Consider the following 19,270-nt stretch of genomic DNA (forward strand, 5'->3'; position numbering starts at 1 on the left):
AACCAGTAAACCGTCGTACAGTCGTACTCCCCTCCGAGTGGGAAACAACTGCCGAGTCTTCACTGCCTCCGTGTCGTTCCCTTCCTAGGCCTCGCCGTCGTCCACCGCCCTGGTGCTCTCGGCGCGGCCTGGTCAACGTGGTCAATGACCGGCATGCATCTGAAGTGGACTGTATGTGGAGAGGCCGACAGCTGGGTCCACGGCCGCACGCAAGGAACTGCCTCCTTATTACGCGCAAAATAATGATTCCTCGACCTGACATCAGGGACCCAACGAAAGGGCCTCTGTATTTCGCAAAAAAAACGTTACCGCTGCTGACAGCTCGGACCCACCAGCTATATCTTCGCACGCAAGGAAGTGCATCCTTATTATGCACAAAAAAATGATTACTCCCCATGTTAGCTGGGACCCACCTTGGTGGCAGGCTAACTTGTGGGCCAACAAAGTTGACTGGGACGGAGGGCTTTGTCAACTTAGTCAATATGAATGTTTCTAGCTCCAGTGACCATACGATGTCCATCCAACGGCCGTAGTGCTTCTTCAACCTCTGGTCTTCTTGCTCCAGCTGCCCAAAGCGGCGCCGGTCATGCCGCATGCTCCTGCCTCCCGTGGCCGGCTATGCTGCCGCCGAGGCCTCACCGCCCCCTACTATTCCCACCGCTGGCCAGGTCCTACGGCGACGGCAGCCTCACACCGCAGCCGAACCAGTGAACCCTCCTACTCCTCTCTGCGCGGGCTTCCACTGATGCGTCATCCCCGGCTCCGCGTCGTCCCCTTCCAAGGCCTCACCATCGTCCACTGCCATGGTGCTCTCCGCGCGGCGTGGTCAAGGAATGACTTCCATCGGAAGAGTACTGTACATGGAGAGACTGACAGCTGGGTCCACGACGGTAGCAAGGAAGTGCCTCCTTATTACGCGGAAAATAATGATTCCTCCAGCAGGGACCCACCGGAGGGGCCACCGTATTTCACGAAAAAAACGTTTCCCTCGTGACTGCTGGGACACATGAGCTACATCTTCGCACGCAAGGAAGTGCGTCCAAAAAAAACGATTCGCCCCCCTGACTGCTGGGACCCACCAGCCCCCCGACTATTGGGACCCACCAGCTACATCTTCGCACACAAGGAAGCGCGTCCGTGCAAAAAAAATGATTCTCCCCCTGACTGCTGGGACCCACCAGCTACATCTTCGCAGGCAAGGAAGTGCCTGACAGTCGGGACCCACCTGGTCGAAGCATACGTAGCGTTGTCATTCTGGCCACGAACGTGTAAGTACATACTAGTCGATGCAGAGGCGCGCACGTGTCGTTGTCGTGGTATTCTCACGGGGGGCTTGCGATTCGACAAATGCCACAAGGGCTTAGTATGTGGGTAACACTGCTGCTGATAGGCCCGGGAGCGGGTATGCGAGTGGCACGCGGTGGTTTACCCAGCTTCGGAGCTCTCCGGAGAGATAATACTCCTACTGCTGCATGTCTGAGTGTATCTGGTATATCTAGTACAGAGCGCTCCTGGAACTGTATCTGAGCTCAGTGCCATAGGCATCTGGCTTTGTATATGCCTATATGAGGCATGCTAGTGGCCGGCCATGCTCATGGCCGTGAGCATGTGTGCTCATGTGGATGGTTGGATAGCTAGCTAGCTTGCTAGCTAGTTGCTTGTGTGTGTGCGTGAGAGTGCCCAGGGAGCCATTGTGGCCGGCCCCATGGATGGATGGTTGCTAGCTATATATAGCATGGGGGTAGCTTACTACCTAAGCTATGTAGTGGCATGGGGGGCAAGTGGGCATGGGGCACCATGCCCATGTACGTGGCATGCATGCCTCTTTGTCCCTGGTGCACTTTATAAAACAGTGCCCAGGGACGGATACACTGTAGATGATGTCGTTGCTACTATTCATCAATAGTGTCGGGTACGATCGTCTCGTCGGTGTCTTGTCAGTGTCGGGTCGGGCTACAGTCGGCAGCCGGCTGGTTGGTGCAGTCGGCAGCCGGCTGGTTGGCGTAGTCGGCAGCCGGCAGTCGGCAGCCGGCCGGGCAGAGCAGTCCGACGGGGAGCCGGCAGGAGCGGCCGGACAGTTAGACTGAGGGGCTTTGCTAGCCCCGATGTCTTGAAATATCATCTTGCCGTCCTCGGGGTACCCGTGGTCGATTACTCCGTCAGTCGTAGTAGAGGCGCGCACGTGTCGTAGTAGAGGCGTGCACGTATCATGTACACGTACGTACAGCGGCCAGGGTGCAAGAAAGAAAATACGGCCACGTATGTGTACATACGGGCGGGGTCTCGAACGCCTACTTGCGCATACGTATGGCGAGGGCTCGTGTACATGGCTGGGTCGTAACGGAGAAACAACGTCGTCGTCGTGTTCTTGGGGAGGCAACGGAATGCGCCGTGTTCATGGGGAGGCAACGGAATGCGTTGTTGTGTTCATCGGGAGGGCTTGGACGGAACAGGCGATGGAAACGAGGCCTGGCGTACTGCACAACGGATGAAACGTCCTCGTGTTCAACCGGCCACGTTCAAAATGGGATCCTGTTCATCGGGAGGGGTCTGGCGTACCGCAAAACGGAGGAAACGGACCTCCTACGGTCGAAACGGGGGTCATGTTGATCGGGAGGGGTGTGGCGTACCGCAAAACGGAGGAAACGGACCTCCTACGGTCGAAACGGGGGTCCTATTCATTGGGAGGAGTGTGGCGTACCGCAAAACGGGACTCCACGGGATACTGTTCATCTCCACCGTCGACCCCTCCAGCCTCCACGAACTACTGTTCATCCACCGTCGACCTCCTCCAGCCTCCACCTGCGACTGTTCATCCACGGGCTCCTGTTCATCCAGCCTCCACCGCGCGCTACTCCACCGGCTACTGTTCAAACAGCCCTCTCCACGGCCTCCTGTTCAACCACCCCTCCATGGGCTACTGTTCATCCTGCCCTCCACCGTCTACTGTTCATCCAGCCCTCCATGGGGTCCTGTTCATCCAGCCCCAACCGGCTCGATCGATCGGGGTCCTGTTCATCCAGAGGCAACACCACAGGGTCATGTTCATCCACCCCCACCGGGAACTGTTCATCCAACCCCCCCCCCCCCCGCAACGCTCACTGTTCATCCAGAGGCAGCATCGATTGGCTTCAGTTAGCAGCAGTAGCGAGGGAGTCGCTCGATCAGGTTCAGTTAACAGCCATCGGTCGATCACTCGGGTTCAGTAACGCCTAGCCTGTAGTGCAATCGCTCGGGTTCAGTTAGAGCCCAACGCCTCGCTCAGGTTTAGTTAGTGCCGCAACGCCTCGCACACATGCGCGTACGTGTACGAGAGAAACGCGCATCGCTCGGCCCCCGACCTCCCACCATTACCGGGAACTCCTCGAAATTTTCCTCCCCCTCGCTTCTACCATGGTTTTTTCCGTCATGGACGGCCCAAAGAATGTCATGCAGCTACATCTCCGGCCCGCCCAGGACGAAAAGCCCATTTTCTGTCATAGAAGTAGGAGCCCACCACATCTATGATGATACCGGGTTTTGTCACAATTATCGTCATAGAAGTGTCATATGTATGACAGAAAAAAATTTCGTTCGTCCCAAAATGTCATGGATGTGTCGTTTTTTTGTAGTGGGTGTTACCGGCTAGATCGATGTGACTTGAAATCGAGGTCCTGATAGCTTTGGTATCAGAGCCTGACTGCCTGTAGGATTACCAAGCCAAACTGGTCGAAGTTGAGTCTAGAAATGCTTTAGTTATAAGTAGGGGAATTGATTGTGGGAAGGAACGTAAGGCTCTTTTTACTCCTTTACCCTGAGGCCTTCTGATCTGAGTATTCCTCTTCTCTTCTACGGGGATTAAGAACTAGGCTTATCATCTTTCTATCAGGATCACGTGACTATCCGTAGAATCTTAGGATTGTTGGTTCCAGGCCTCAATTCAGGTTCTACTACTTTTAGTATGTTGTCAGTTGAACCAGAATCTTGATATGATGTTGTTGAGTGACTATGCAAATCCTTGTGAATGTCTCAAATCTTTTTCTAAGCATTTACAACCATTATGCTGTCCGAGTCATCCCAGGTTTCTAGTCAATCTGATGCATTTGCAAAATCTTTTCCCTCTGGTTTCGATGTTCCTTTAGGCCAGGTTAATTACACTAATTGCTGAGTTGAGGTACTCTATTGCCTTGACATATATGTTGGAGTTATTATTATGACCCTAGGTGTCTTAGGGGATAATCTAGTAACCTAGCCATGTTTTGTGTCCCAGTGTGATGATTCTGGCCATCATTCTTGAAAGCATCCCGTGATGCCACTTAGTTAGTAGGCATTCTACTCCTGGGTTCTTGACCCAAGATTCACTCTACTTACCTCGTGTGGATAGTGTTGCTCGTACCTTTAGGATATTAGTAACCTTTGCGATAGTCCTCGAGGTCCGTGGTATTTCTTTCTTCCAAATACCATGAACTGCTTATGGCAGAAGTTCTTTTGAATGAAAAGATCACAACCAGAGGGCTCTTGATGAGTTCTTCATTCTACATTGTGAATCTGCCAGTTCTACCTTTCTCCATGGGTTATCCGGAAGAAATGTTGAACTTGGTTCGACATAATAATCAATGCATCCACAACTCAAGAAGATATATGTCCCCTTGAGTTGTCCCTCTTCCTTGGTATTCTGACCATCGTCTATCAATTGATAGTCAGGAGTAATTGTGCATCTGTGTTATCGATGCTTATTATTCTTGTAGTCCTTCAAGCCATTCTATTCCAGAATGACTAGGAGAAACAAACTCCAGTACCTCATCCATATCTAGGATTGGGTCAAAGCAGTTGTATTCCGCAGATCAAAATGCCAATCCAGCTTTTGTTCTGTTCTACCTTGGAGTATTACCCTCTTCATGTCAGGATTGTCATGAGAATTGCACCAACCTCTTATGAATTTTTCCGTAGTGATACTTCTCGCCATAACTATTCATTTGTCAGCCACCGTGTTATTGTAACCGGAATGCCGACGGATGAATCCTATTGTGTGAAATCAATACTCCTAGCAACCTCGTTGCTTGGTAGTAAATGGACAATAATTTCATCCTTAGTGAGTTGATTATTGAATCACCACTCTAAGATTGATCGTGCAACCTAGTCCTTATTTCTGGTGCACTCTTCGATCGATGAGTTAGGATTTTTCCAAACCCTTGCTCTTTTGATCATATCATCTTGCTCTGAAAAGCAAGATTGCTCTCGAGCTTAGTAACATATCGGTGGTTCGTGATGTTCCGAATATCTTCTCGGAAGTATTACCAGGTTGTCACCTGACCGCTATGTTGAGTTCGTGATCATGTTGGTTTTCCTCCAAACCACCCATTCTCCAAGAATCTGTGTGGGATACCCCTGAGGTAGTTGGTTAAGCCAAACAACAACTTGGAGTGTTGGAAGATAAAAGCTTGTCTGACTTACTTCATGTTAAGGGATATCTTTGTGTGTGTGTGTGTGTTGAAGAAACATGATATCTCCATCGATTGGTCCTCGTGATCGGTTGTTGGATCTATTGCCTTGTCAAAACTTTGACTTGGGTATGGGCTATCGTCAAGTCAAATCAAAACCAACGATGTAATGTTGTCTTACTCGTGGTTGATCCCTCGAGCGTACACCATTACATCTTTTGGTCTGACCAATGCTATCACCGTGTTCACATGATGGTGGAAGTCCAGTGATATGGAAATTTCGATGACTTGCTGTTGAACCCATCAGCAGCATTTTGTCTCCCCCATGATTCATGTTGAACATCAACCTAGTGTTGAAAACTTTGTAAGCAATGCCTTCGTGTTCCGTTCATGAAGCTTATGCTTGGATGAAAGGAGTGACTTCCTTTGATTCACGTACATTTGTTGCAAGTTGCCGCCGTGAATTTGAGAAAGATTATTTTTGCTTCCTCTGGAATCATCCTAAGTTAGTCATGCACATGCGAAGTATTCTATGGTTTGATAGACTGATCATCTTCATTCCGTATGTATTTCCTAGCACACGAAGCCACTGATTGATTTGTTCAAGGAAAAGAAGTTCCTTCTTAAGAGCAGGACTTATACAAGGACTTCGATATCCCCGATGATGGTTGCCCACCTGAACTCGGTAGTGTTTTGTTGTAAGACATCTATGTGATCATGCTTGTCTTGGACATCATGTTCACATGTATGTAGCAGAATCAGCTCATGTTTTGGAGCTTGCTATCGTAGTTCATTTCCTAAGAATCTCGCAACATCATCTCGTCGGTTTGTGTTGCAAAATTTCTTTTCCGGACATGCTGTCTGAAATGTTCCGTTACCAACTAGATCTGAATCTCGGGTAGATATGATGGTTGGAGCTATTCCAATATCTATGATGTAGGTCCCGACAAGGTTGATGTTCTGGCCGACACACCTAGCCGGAAGATCTATCATTGTAGTGTCTTGATTGAGCAATTTTTTTCCATCTTCTCTATGAGGACTTCGCGCGACTTATTGTAGAAGTTGCTCCCTAGGAATTCTTGTGCTCTCAGGTCCCTCGATTATACTATAAGCATTCAAACAGTGGAATCACTCTTGACTGTTGAGCTTCTCCCCAGTTACTAGAATCATTCCCAACATTTGCATTTTGTTCCCATCTTGCACCGCCGTTGTGCCATCCTACCATGGGTCCCATCCATTTCTGGTGATAAGCAAAAATCATCCATTGTGTTGTCTTCAACAAGGTAGTCCACATCATCCATTCTAGTCTGGGTATTGTTGTGATTTTCCTTAGGCTGGTCTAAAGAGTTTCAATGATCTCTGAATCAAAAGTAATTCTTTTTGCCACCTAAGGGAATATTTCTGCAAGTCACCTTTCCTAAGGTGCCATTATGGAATCATGGCAGATAACTCCTCGTTATCTTGAAACCATGCACCATCTTGTTCAGCGTGGAATTGTGCTTATCAACTTGAATCTTCGTTCTCTGTTTCACTCCATCCCTTTGGATGTTTGCTTTGTGTCTCAGCTCAAGAGATGTTTCAACATCTCATTCCGTGAGTTGATCACTAGTTGCTCAATCCTTGAGAAGATCGATTTATGTAGAGTTTCTTCTATCATCATAGTTGGATGAAGATCTCGAAAGCAAAGACGTCAAGATCAATATGATGCAATGAATCAACATCTTTGAGAAGGACAGTTGGATCATGGAGATTATGATAGTTTGTGTCCCCTTTGTCTTCTTACCTCACGTCTTGAATCTCGAGACGAGATTCTTGTTTAGTGGGGGTGAGTTGTCACATCCCTAGTTCTGGTATGACCTAGACTAGCTGGTCATGTGTGCATCATGTTTAAATTTCAATAAATTTGAATTGGGGATATGTGAAAGCCCCAGAAATCAATTTGAAAATGATCAAGATAATAATTCCTTCAAATAGGTCCAAGAAAATTTTCCTGTTTCTCTATGAAAATATTGGCCAAGGATAATATCCAAGTCAATATTTTTAGGAGCTCAGAAATAATCATTTTGGGCATTTGAGCCAACCCAATAATTATTTGTATTGGATCTATATTTATTATGTATTAAATATAAGTTCAATAATTCTGAAAATTGTTGTGTGGCTTTGGATAAGACCACTTAGCTTACACAACTATTTTCATGAAGTTTCAAATTGATTTGGTATTTAGATCAAATCAAAACAAACAGCAGAAAAATAGAAAACAGAAGAAAAGTAAAACAGAGCAGAAACTTACCTCAGCCTACCTGGCGGCCCAGCCCACCAGGCGCTCTCCTGTCGCCTTCCTCCATGCACCAGTAGGCGAGGGCGCGTGCCCGACGCGCGGAGCCACACGCCGCGGCCACCTCCCCCCTCCCTGCCTGCCTAGCTCCTCCTCGACGTGTCTGGACGACGCTACGCGACCCCCAGAGCCGTCCGGCTCTCCCTCTCTCCCTCGAACGCTCTCCCCCTCCTCTGTTCTCGTCAACGAACGCGCCCGCCGCCGCCGACGAGCACCACCGCGGCCATAGCCTCTCCCTCGTTCCCTCGAGCAGCCCAGAAGCACCGCCGTGTCTTCCTGGCCCTCTCCATCGAGATACACGTCGACGGGAGGCCTGCTTCGCCGTCACCGCCATCTTCTTCAACCATGGCCGACCGATATCGTTGCCGCCATCCCGTCGCCTCCAGGTCTTCCCCGAGCATGCTGACCATCCCATCGTCTCCGTTGTGAGCCCCTGACCACTTTCCCTCTGCTCCCCTCGTCGAATTCATGCCGCAGCCATCGATCCCCGCCGTGCCCGAAGCCTGCCGTCGCTGGCTAACTCATCGCCGTGGCCACAGGCGCTGCACCTCGCAGCCGAGCACGCACTTGTGCCCAGGGCACTTCCAGGGAGCCTCTCAGCCCCTCAGCTGGCCTCCTAGTGCACCGCAGCCCTATGCCCGCTCAAACCCGAACACCGGCCGCCGCTGCGAGCTACGTTCTGGCGAGATCCGGCGCCCCCGCGGCCACCCACCCGCTCCTCTGGATGCGGGAGAGCACGGGCTATGCCCCGGTGGTCTCCGCGCGTCCAACCGCCACTTGTAGCTCAACTCCGGCATTTCCCCGCCGTGTTCCGTGGTCGCCGTCGGCAAATCTCCGGCATGATGACATGGCACTGGTTTAGTTAGCACTAATGACCATGCTAAACACCCCAGAGCCACTGCCATGTGGGCCCCTATGCCTGTTTTGGTTAGTTTAATTTCTTTTTAGATTAGTGCTAATCTTGTGGACCCCACGTGTCAGCTTTGACTTTGACCAAGTCAGCGTTGACCGGTCCCACCTGTCATCCACCCAACCCAGCTCCGAGTCACTGACCAATGGGTCCCGCAGGTCAGATTTGACCTGAATTGGGTCTGTTGACCTACTGAGGTCAACATGACGCAGTGCTGACGCAATAAACCCTTTTCTGGATTTTAAATAAATCTAAACGGTTTATTTATTTCAGATAATAGCTAAAACTTCTAAAAATCATAGTAATTCAACCGTAGCTCCAAATCAAATAATTTATAAATGAAAAATGATCAGAAAAATCCAAAGAATCTGTTTATGGCTTTTGCATGCATGTTAGAGCAACTTATGTCCTCTTTTTAGGACAATTCAATTAAATGGCATTTAAGAAAGCACATATGGAGTTTGAATTTGAACCTAGTGTTCAAACCAACTCCATTTAACTTGTTGCTAGTTGCATTAGGCCAATCAATAGCATATTGCCATGTCACATTCATGCATCATATTGTTGCATGGCTTTGATTGTGTTTCTTCTTTGTTTGTCGGTGGTTCTTACCTCTTGATAGACGTGTTTCGACAATGAGTTCGATGACACCGATGAAGAACTATATTATCTTTAGAAGTTCCAGGCAAGCAAAACCCCCTTATTCATTCCAATACAATCCCACTCTCTCGCTCCTGCTCTCTTTTACTACATTAGAACAACAACGATTCAACTGCTATATGCTGCGGTAGTTGAACCCCTTTTCCTCTACATGACCTGTCATTGCCATAGTAAATAGATGAAACCCACTAGCATGAGTAGGAGTTGTTTCAGCCCTGATGTGCCTACTCATTCATGCTTGTTTGTCGTGCCTGCTACTGCTTAGAGTTGAGTCAGGTCTGATTCATCAGGGATGAATTGGAATGGTGATGAACATGTCCTACTGCGTGTGAGCTAAGTGTGTGAACACGATTTGGTAAAGGTAGCGGTGAGAGGCCATGTAGGAGTACATGGTGGGTTATCTCATTGAAACCGTCCTCAGGAACTGAGTTCTATGTTTCTGATCCATGAACAACTACTACCACACATTGGGATCCTTAATTGACTCTCTCGACTTATTAATCACCTTGATCTCTGTCCAAGAGTTGCAACTAGTTTCTGGTGTTCGTACGATATGTGTTGGAGGCCGTGCGTAGCGCTGACCCTAGGGGTGGGCTATGATGCGGTAGACCGTGGCATGGTGTACTGGGCGCCCGTTTGGTGTCTCGGGAACCCTGCACACATCGTTTGGGGCTGTGAGCGAAATCACAGCCGGATCTCCTCGCGGATGGAACCTGAATAGGCGATAAACCTGGACTAGAGACTTGTATGGTTAGTCAGGTCGTGGCCGACTCCCTTGCCAGGCTTCTGCTTGAAGGTTGCCGAGATACACGACATGTACATGGTGGTAAGTGGCGAGAGTGTGTGTGAAGAAGTACACCCCTGCAGGGTTATAAATGATCTACTCGAATAGCCGTGTCCGCGGTAATGGGTTTCTGGGTTGCCTGTACAGTTCATAGACAAGTGAAAGTGGATACTCTAAAACTCGCAAGATAAGCGTGAGTGCTATATATGGATGGCCTTCCCGTAGGAAGACGGGAGCAGATCCATAGTGGTGTATTGATATGGTGAATATGTGGACTCGTGCGCGCCACCTCAAAAGAGTTACTTGCGGTCATAGTTTAGGATAGCCACTGAGTCAAAGCTGGCAGATAACCCACAAGTGTAGGGGATCACAACAGCTTTTGAGGGTAGAGTATTCAACCCAAATTTATTGATTCAACACAAGGGGAGCCAAAGAATATTCTCAAATATTAGCAGTTGAGTTGTCAATTCAACCACACCTGGATAACTTAATATCTGCAGCAAAGTGTTTAGTAGCAAAGTAATATGATAGTAGTGGTAACGGTAACAAAAGAGTAATGAAAGCAAAAGTAATCTTTTTGGTGTTTTGTAGTGATTATAACAATAGCAATGGGAAAGTAAATAAGCGTAAACCAGTAGATGGAAAGCTCGTAGCCATCGGATCGGTGATGGATAATTATGCCGGATGCGGTTCATCGTGTAACAGTCATAACATAGGGTGACATAGAACTAGCTCCAATTCATCAATGTAATGTAGGCATGTATTCCGAATATAGTCATACGTGCTTATGGAAAAGAACTTGCATGACATCTTTTGTCCTACCCTCCCGTGGCAGTGGGGTCCTAATGGAAACTAAGGGATATTAAGGCCTCCTTTTAATAGAGAACCGGAACAAAGCATTAGCACTTAGTGAATACATGAACTCCTCAAATGGTCATCACCGGGAGTGCTCCCGATTATTGTCACTTCGGGGTTGCCGGATCATAACACATAGTAGGTGACTATAGACTTGCAAGATAGGATCAAGAACTCACATATATTCATGAAAACATAATAGGTTCAGATCTGAAATCATGGCACTCGGGCCCTAGTGACAAGCATTAAGCATAGCAAAGTCATAGCAACATCAATCTCAGAACATAGTGGATACTAGGGATCAAACCCTAACAAAACTGACTCGATTACATGATAAATCTCATCCAACCCATCGCCGTCCAGCAAGCCTACGATGGAATTACTTACGCACGGCGGTGAGCATCATGAAATTGGTGATGGAGGATGGTTGATGATGACGACGGCGACGAATCCCCCTCTCCGGAGCCCCGAACGGACTCCAGATCAGCCTCCCGAGAGCTTTTAGGGTTTGGCGGCGGCTCCGTATCGTAAATCGCGATGATGTATTCTCCTTTATTTTTTTCTCCCTGAAAGCAAATATATAGAGTCGGAGTTGGCGTCGGAGGAGCTCCAGGGGGGCCACGAGGTAGGGGGCGCGCCCTAGGGGGGGCGCCCCCCACCCTCGTGAAGTTTCAGGTCATTCTGGGAACTTTTTTTTCTGCACATAAAACAACACCATGGCAATTCTGCTGAAAAAAGCGTCAGTCCGGGTTAGTTCCATTCAAATCATGCAAGTTAGAGTCCAAAACAAGGGAAAAAGTGTTTGGAAAAGTAGATACGACGGAGACGTATCAACTCCCCCAAGCTTCAACCTTTGCTTGTCCTCAAGCAATTCTGTTGACAAACTGAAAGTGATAAAGAAAAACTTTTACAAACTCTGTTTGCTCACAAAATAAATATGGAAACACAAACAAAGATGGCCCAGTAGGATCCGAAGCAACTAGGCATTTTAACCACTTAAAACCGGTTACGAGTTCGACAAGAAAAATATTAGCAGCACCATTTCCTAATATAACCGGTGAACCACAATAGAGTGTAATTAATGGCGAGTGCTGGCTGTACTGAATGCAAAACATGCATGGTCTAATCAAAGATCCGCTGCAGCCACGACATCGATCAACCTTCATTCAGTTGAGAACAACCTTGTAAATTACTAAAATTAAAACATTCTGGAGCAGAAGCTTACTTGAAGGGCAAAGAACTCAGTGTTGAGGTTCTGGGAGTTCCACAGGATGTGCACCACTTGCAGCCACATCTCAGGGTTATTTTGTAGATCCCGCAGTATCATATCAGCGGCACTCCTCTGAAACAAAGCAGCCCATTTTCAGTCAACATAAACTACAGCAGTAGTAACACAACAGCAACACTGCACACCCAGACCCATCTACGATAGCATGCAATCGGATTCCAGGATGGAGAAGTAGAAACAATTGTTCAGAAAGGAACCACACTTGACTAAAGTGCCAATTTTTAGAGTTTGTATAGCATCATGAACAGGCAACTGTAAATCATATGTTACCACACTAGAATGCTATCTAGAAAGAAAGATACAAGGTAGGCGCCTATCATTTTGCACATACACACACTAACAGAAACGAAACAAGCAGATTGGAAGGCTTGCTGCACATCCTGTGCAAGGGCATCACCGTAAACAAAATTGTAGACAAACTAGGGTGGTGCTATTCTGTACCAAACAAAATTATTGGATCCATACAAAGTAAAGTAATTAGGCAGCCTTGAGGAACCCAAATCCATGGCTGCTAGATCGAATGAAACAAGGAGGGGAGAGGGGACGGAGGGGAGTTGGGTGGCTGGACGACGCCGCTGTGGATTTCGAGGTCCAGGTGGTACGGCAATGACTGTGGTGGCTGGGTGCGCCCCTCCTGCTCCTCCTCGAGCAGGACAAGGCCGGCGACTACACTATGAGGAGAAGGCCCTCCTCTCCTCTCCAGGCGTCGTGTTGGTCGCTTGCCCGCGTGGCCAACCTGCATAGACGAGACAATAAGGGGTCAGGAGGGGGGGGAGAGAACAAGAGAGAAGAGGAAGAGGGGAGGCACAAGCATCATATCAGGTATTGCATAAGTACATGTTATCATATCAGGTATTGCATAAGGACATCTAGGGACATATATAAATCATCAGATTCATATAAGTTCTTCTAGTATCAGAAAAGACCATGAAACATACATTCTGAAACCAACTAAAATCTAATATAATCAGAATACAAAGTAAACATACTGTAAACTGAAGGAAATATTATATTGTGGATAATGAATTTAGATAAAGGGGTGCATTGCATCTCAAATCACATTTCTGTTGGTATATACAAATTTAGAACGGATCATCGTATAAATAACCTAGACATCTTTTATGCATCAAACAGCATAACCATTAAACCAACATAATCTACGCAAACAAGGACAGTCTAACATCAGATATTTCTACTTGTGATACGATCACATAAGTAAATAACAGTGAATGACAAACGATCTGCACTTAAGATCGCACACACACCAACCAGCACCAAAAAAGTAAAGGGTAAATAACAATCTCACACTATTATCACTAGTGCACAGTTCTTCATAGAAGAAACACTGCCTAATACAGACCTACCTAGGAAATCAAAACATTGTAGGAATAGGTATATCCATATATTTTGAAGATGAACAACAGCAAATTGATATACTTACACGCACACATGCAGTTTTAATTAATTAAATGAGCAGGCAACAAAGGCAATTGATATCCTTTAATTTTGATTGTCATTAGTACTCATACTTCATAATGCACAGCTAGAGATTAGGCGTCATCAAACTAATAATGAGGTCCAGTTGCACATCAAGTTTATCGTCCAACCAAACACCCTCTTACAAGCAGAAATGTATTCACTTACATACAGTCTATTTGTAGTGCATAGGAATTTACAGAGCTCTCAAACAGAGCCAACCGGAGTGGGAAGAGATGGTAGGATGAACCTTGCGAGCAATGGAGCAGCGGCGGTAGATCTGGGTTGCACGGCGGTGCAGCACCTCATAGAGGAAGTCGTCGAGGACGTCATCGGCGTGGTACATGGCAGTCTTGAGGTCCACTCGCGGACGGCGGGGTCAGGCGGGCTGAGGTCGCGGATGTCTTCCTTGGTGGTGGGGGTCATGTTGATGCTGATGCTCTCGAGCGGCTCGATCACGTCCTTGTACACCTTGTCCTGCCCTTGCACAGACACCTCCTTCACCCACCCACCCACACATTCATTCATTCAGCAGCATCACCAAGTGTATGCATCCGTATGTAGTAGAGCAGAGGAGAGGATTCATGGAGGAGTACCTACCATCCGAATGGGTAGACGAAGGAGTAGCCGACCTTCCTATCGATGACCGGCATGAACTTACAACATCATTCAGGACTTCCACTTCTCACCACCGGCCTTGGTAATCTGCAATCCAAAGTAAGATGGTATGTCAAAAAATATGGCAGATCTTTATTATCCGACTCTACAAACACCTGATATGTGCAAGATGTATGCTCATGTCCATCTGTATATGGATGAGTACCATGCTGCTAGGAAAGTAGGGACTAATAACTAATATCTATATTATTTGGCAGTTTCCGTATGCTTAGGGAGAACTCCCGCCTCTGTAATGGGGGCCATCACACCTTTTGTAATCCAACATGAATTAATCAAGTTAATAAAGTATATTTCTTAGTCTAGCTTAGGAGTATTTATCATAATGAACGAGCATGCATTACAGCACCTTGATGCACGGCCATGCGATTGTTTTTTTAGTGGATCAGGCATGTGACCATTGTTTGGTGATGCAGCAGTTTCAGACGTAGCATAGTCACTTTTCAACGAAACATTCAACTAATAAAAGTAAAACCATGGTGTCGAGCTTTACTTTGTCGCTAGTGTGCATAGGATGGGAGGCTATGTCGCTATCTATGATATGTGATTAATAGCAGAGGACGTAGGATGTAGCTTCACAGCATTTTGATAGTTTTGGATGCAGGGAAGCTAGCATCCACCAAACATTTCGAGACTAGTATGACGAGGATGAAGAGTCAGACCCAATTCGCAGCTGGGTAATTCCTGTCGGGCGGAAGCAGGCCTGAATTCCGCGAGCGCGGGGCGGCTCCCAGATCGCGAAATGGATGTGGGGAGAGGAGGGGTCTTGTACCTTTTCGTTCTTGAAGCGGGTGCGGATCTTGCCGAGCTCCTTGTCGACGCGGAGGCGCTCCTGCTCCTTGTTGTGGCAGTTGCGGATGTCGCTGATGAAGACCGACAGCCCCCGCATCCCGGAGAGCACCATCCCCTCCGACCTCTCTAGGCGGGGACCCGACCCAGATCTGCTCGCTGCCGCCTGGCCGCGGTGGCGCCGGGGCGGATCGGCGGCGGGCCGACACCTACCCTAAGCTGGCCAGATCTGCCGCGCCAGGAGGGATCCAGCGATGTGGCGCCCGGCCGAATCTCGCCACGGCACCGTGTCGGCGTGAGCCAGCCCTCAATTCTCCCAAGCGCAGGCGCCAACGACGGTCCGCGTCTCTGGTCCTCGGTCGCGACGATGACTGGGCTGCCCGAGGAGGAGGGGAAGAAGAGTGGGGTGGGAGCGGTTGGAGGCGGCGGCGGATCGAAGTCGGAGAGAGAGGTTGGGGGCGGTGGCTCCACCAGATCGGAGCGAGGGAGAGCAGAGAGGCTCGCTGGTGGAGGCGGGGGAGGGAGGGAGAGAAATAATGGAGGCGGGGGGGTGGGTGGAAAATGTCCATGAGGACTGACCTAGGGTTTCAGCTCGGGTGGGTTTGGGCCATTGGATTCGGAAGCATCCGACGGTGGTTGATGCGTGATCCGCGTGATACGGTCATGGTCCAATCAGAACGCATCAAACCATTTGATGACCTTATGACCATATAAATTGGTCGTGATCAATTCAAGATAAAAAAATTCATTTCATTTTTCAGCGCTCAAACTGAGTTTTTTTGTGAAAGTCCTATCAAATATTTGTTCAAATGATATCATATTTTGCACAAGTTTACATCGTGGATTTTAAAACAATATTGACAAAGGGAGTTTTTATTTCCTTTGCGCGAAAAATCAATTTTCCATTTTTCGAGTGCCCAAAATAAGTTTTTTTGTGAAGGACCTATAATATATTTGTTGCGAAATTGTATCAAATCAATTTTCTAAAATACTAGGACATATTTAATGCACAATTGACAAAATGGTTAGGTGTCAAATGTTTTTATCCACCTTCGGTTAAAAAGACAAATTTCCGCCGATTCAGCTAGAAACGGGTCAAATTTGAACTGTAGCTACCTCGTAGTTTGCTCTTTATTTTTTCCAAAAATCATTTCTAGGTACATAATTAAGTATCTATTTAATCCTAGAAACACCAAAAAATTCCAAGATTCAACCACTAGCTAGGAACGGTCAAGCCCGCCGTTTTGACCACATTTTGAAACGGGCATAAAAAATTCAAAAAAATCAAAAAAAATGGAAAACCTTTGCATTGCATCATCATATGTGACCAAGTTACCAGGAAAAATAATAAACTTGTAATACGGAAATTATTTTAAAAAAGTGTTCTCGGAAACGAGCTATCAAGTGTGAAGATTCATGGCTTTCAAGCCAAATGATCAATCTTGTGGCCACATTCATGACATAGTTTGTTCAAATGATCTCATATTGTGCACAAGGGTGCATATTGGAATGGCAAACAATTTTTCGTAAGGAAGTTTTCATTTTCTTTGGACTAAAATACCATTTTCCATTTTTCGAGTGCCAATAGGAGGTTTTTTTGTGAAGGACCTCCAAATAATTGTTGCAAAATTGGACCAAATCATTTATCTAAAATACTAGGCCATATTTAATGCACAATTGACAAAATGGTTGGGGTGTAAAAAGATTTGATCCACCTCTCATGAAAAAGACAAATTTCCGTTGATTTAGTTGGAAGCGGGTCAAATTTGAACTGCAGGTGCCTCATAGTTTGCTATTTATTTTTTCCAAAAATAATTTCTAGTTACATAAGTATCTATTTAATCAGAGAAACACCAAAAAATTCCAAGATTCAACCACTAGCTAGGAACGGTCATTCCCGCCGTTTTGACCGCATTTTGAAATGGGCATAAAAAATTCAAAAAAATCAAAAAATTGGGAAACTTTCGCGTTGTGTCATTATATGTGGCCAAGTTCCCAGAAAAAATAACAAAATTGTAATACAGCAATTATTTTAAAAAGTGTTCTCAGAAACGAGCTATCACGTGTGGAGATCAATGGCTTTCAAGCCAAATGATCAATCTTATGGCCACATTCATGGCATAGTTTGTTCAAATGATCTCATATTGTGCACAAGGGTGCATATTGGAATGCAAACAATGTTGCCTAAGGAAGTTTTCATTTTCTTTGGACGAAAAAACCATTTTCCATTTTTCGAGTGCCCAAAAGGAGGTTTTTTTGTGAAGGACCTCCCAAATAATTGTTGCAAAATTGGACCAAATCATTTTTCTAAAATACTAGGCCATATTTAATGCACAATTGACAAAATGGTTGGGGTGTAAAAGGTTTTGATCCAACTCTCGTGAAAAAGACAAATTTCCGCCGATTCAGTTGGAAGCGGGTCAAATTTGAACTGCAGGTGACTCATAGTTTTCTATTTATTTTTTCCAAAAATCATTTCTAGGTACATAATTATCTATTTAATCAGAGAAACACCAAAAAAATTCCAAGATTCAACAACTAGCTAGGAACGGTCATTCCCGCCGTTTTGACCGCATTCTGAAACGGGCATAAAAAATTCAAAAAAAAATCAAAAAATTGGGAAACCTTCGCATTGTGTCATTATATGTGGCCAAGTTCCCAGGAAAAATGACAAACTTGTAATACTGCAATTATTTTCAAAAGGTGTTCTGAGAAACGAGCTATCACGTGTGGAGATCAATGGCTTTCAAGCCAAATGATCAATCTTATGGCCACATTCATGGCATAGTTTGTTCAAATGATCTCATATTGTGCAAAAGGGTGCATATTGGAACGGCAAACAATGTTGCCTAAGGAAGTTTTCATTTTCTTTGGACGAAAAAACCATTTTCCATTTTTCGAGTGCCCAAAAGGAGGTTTTTTTGTGAAGGACCTCCAAAATAATTGTTGCAAAATTGGACCAAATCATTTTTCTAAAATACTAGGACATATTTAATGCACAATTTAAAAAATGGTTGGGTGTAAAAAGTTTTGATCCACCTCTCGTGAAAAAGACAAATTTCCGCTGATTCAGGTGGAAGCGGGTCAAATTTGAACTGCAGCTGCCTCATAGTTGTTGGGGACCGTAGCAGAAATTCAAAATTTTCCTACGTGTCACCAAGATCTATCTATGGAGAGACCAGCAACGAGGGGAAGGAGAGTGCATCTACATACCCTTGTAGATCGCCGTGAACGGGGTTGATGGAGTCGTACTCGTCGTGATTCAAATCACCGATGACCAAGTGCCGAACGCACGGCACCTCCGCGTTCAACACACGTACAGCCCGGTGACGTCTCCCACGCCTTGATCCAGCAAGGAGAGAGGGAGAGGTTGAGGAAGACTCCATCCAGCAGCAGCACAACGGCGTGGTGGTGGTGGAGGAGCGTGCCTATCCTGCAGGGCTTCGCCAAGCACCACAGAAGAGGAGGAAGAAGAGATGCAGGGCTGCACCAACGAGAGATCGAATCACATATTTTATGGACAGCCCTAGGCCTCATATATATAGGGGAAGGGGAGGGGCTGCGCCCCCTCTAGGGTTCCCACCCCTAGGGGGCGGCAGCCCTAGATGGGGATCAAGGGTGGCGGCCAAGAGGGGGAGAGAGGGATGGCGCCCCTAGGGTGAGCCTTAAGGCCCATCTAAGCCTAGGGTTTCCTCCTTTTTTCCTCCTAGCTGCCCTTGGGCTTTGTGGGAGGCGCACCAGCCCACTTAGGGGCTGGTCCCTCACCACTCTTGGCCCATGCAAGCCTCCGGGGCAGGTTGCCCCACTTGGTGGACCCCCAGGACCCTCCCGGTGGTCCCGGTACGTTATCGATAAACCCCGAAACTCTTCCGGTGACCAAAACAGGACTTCCCATGTATAAATCTTTACCTCCGGACCATTCCGGAACTCCTCGTAACGTCCAGGATCTCATCCGGGACTCCGAACAACATTCGGTAACCACATACAAACTTCCTTTATAACCCTAGCGTCATCGAACCTTAAGTGTGTAGACCCTACGGGTTCGGGAGACATGCAGACATGACCGAGACGTTCTCCA

The sequence above is a fragment of the Triticum urartu genome, chromosome 2A, assembly GCF_056163025.1.
Source record: "Triticum urartu cultivar PI428250 chromosome 2A, HENAU_Tu73, whole genome shotgun sequence".
Classification (NCBI taxonomy): domain Eukaryota; kingdom Viridiplantae; phylum Streptophyta; class Magnoliopsida; order Poales; family Poaceae; genus Triticum; species Triticum urartu.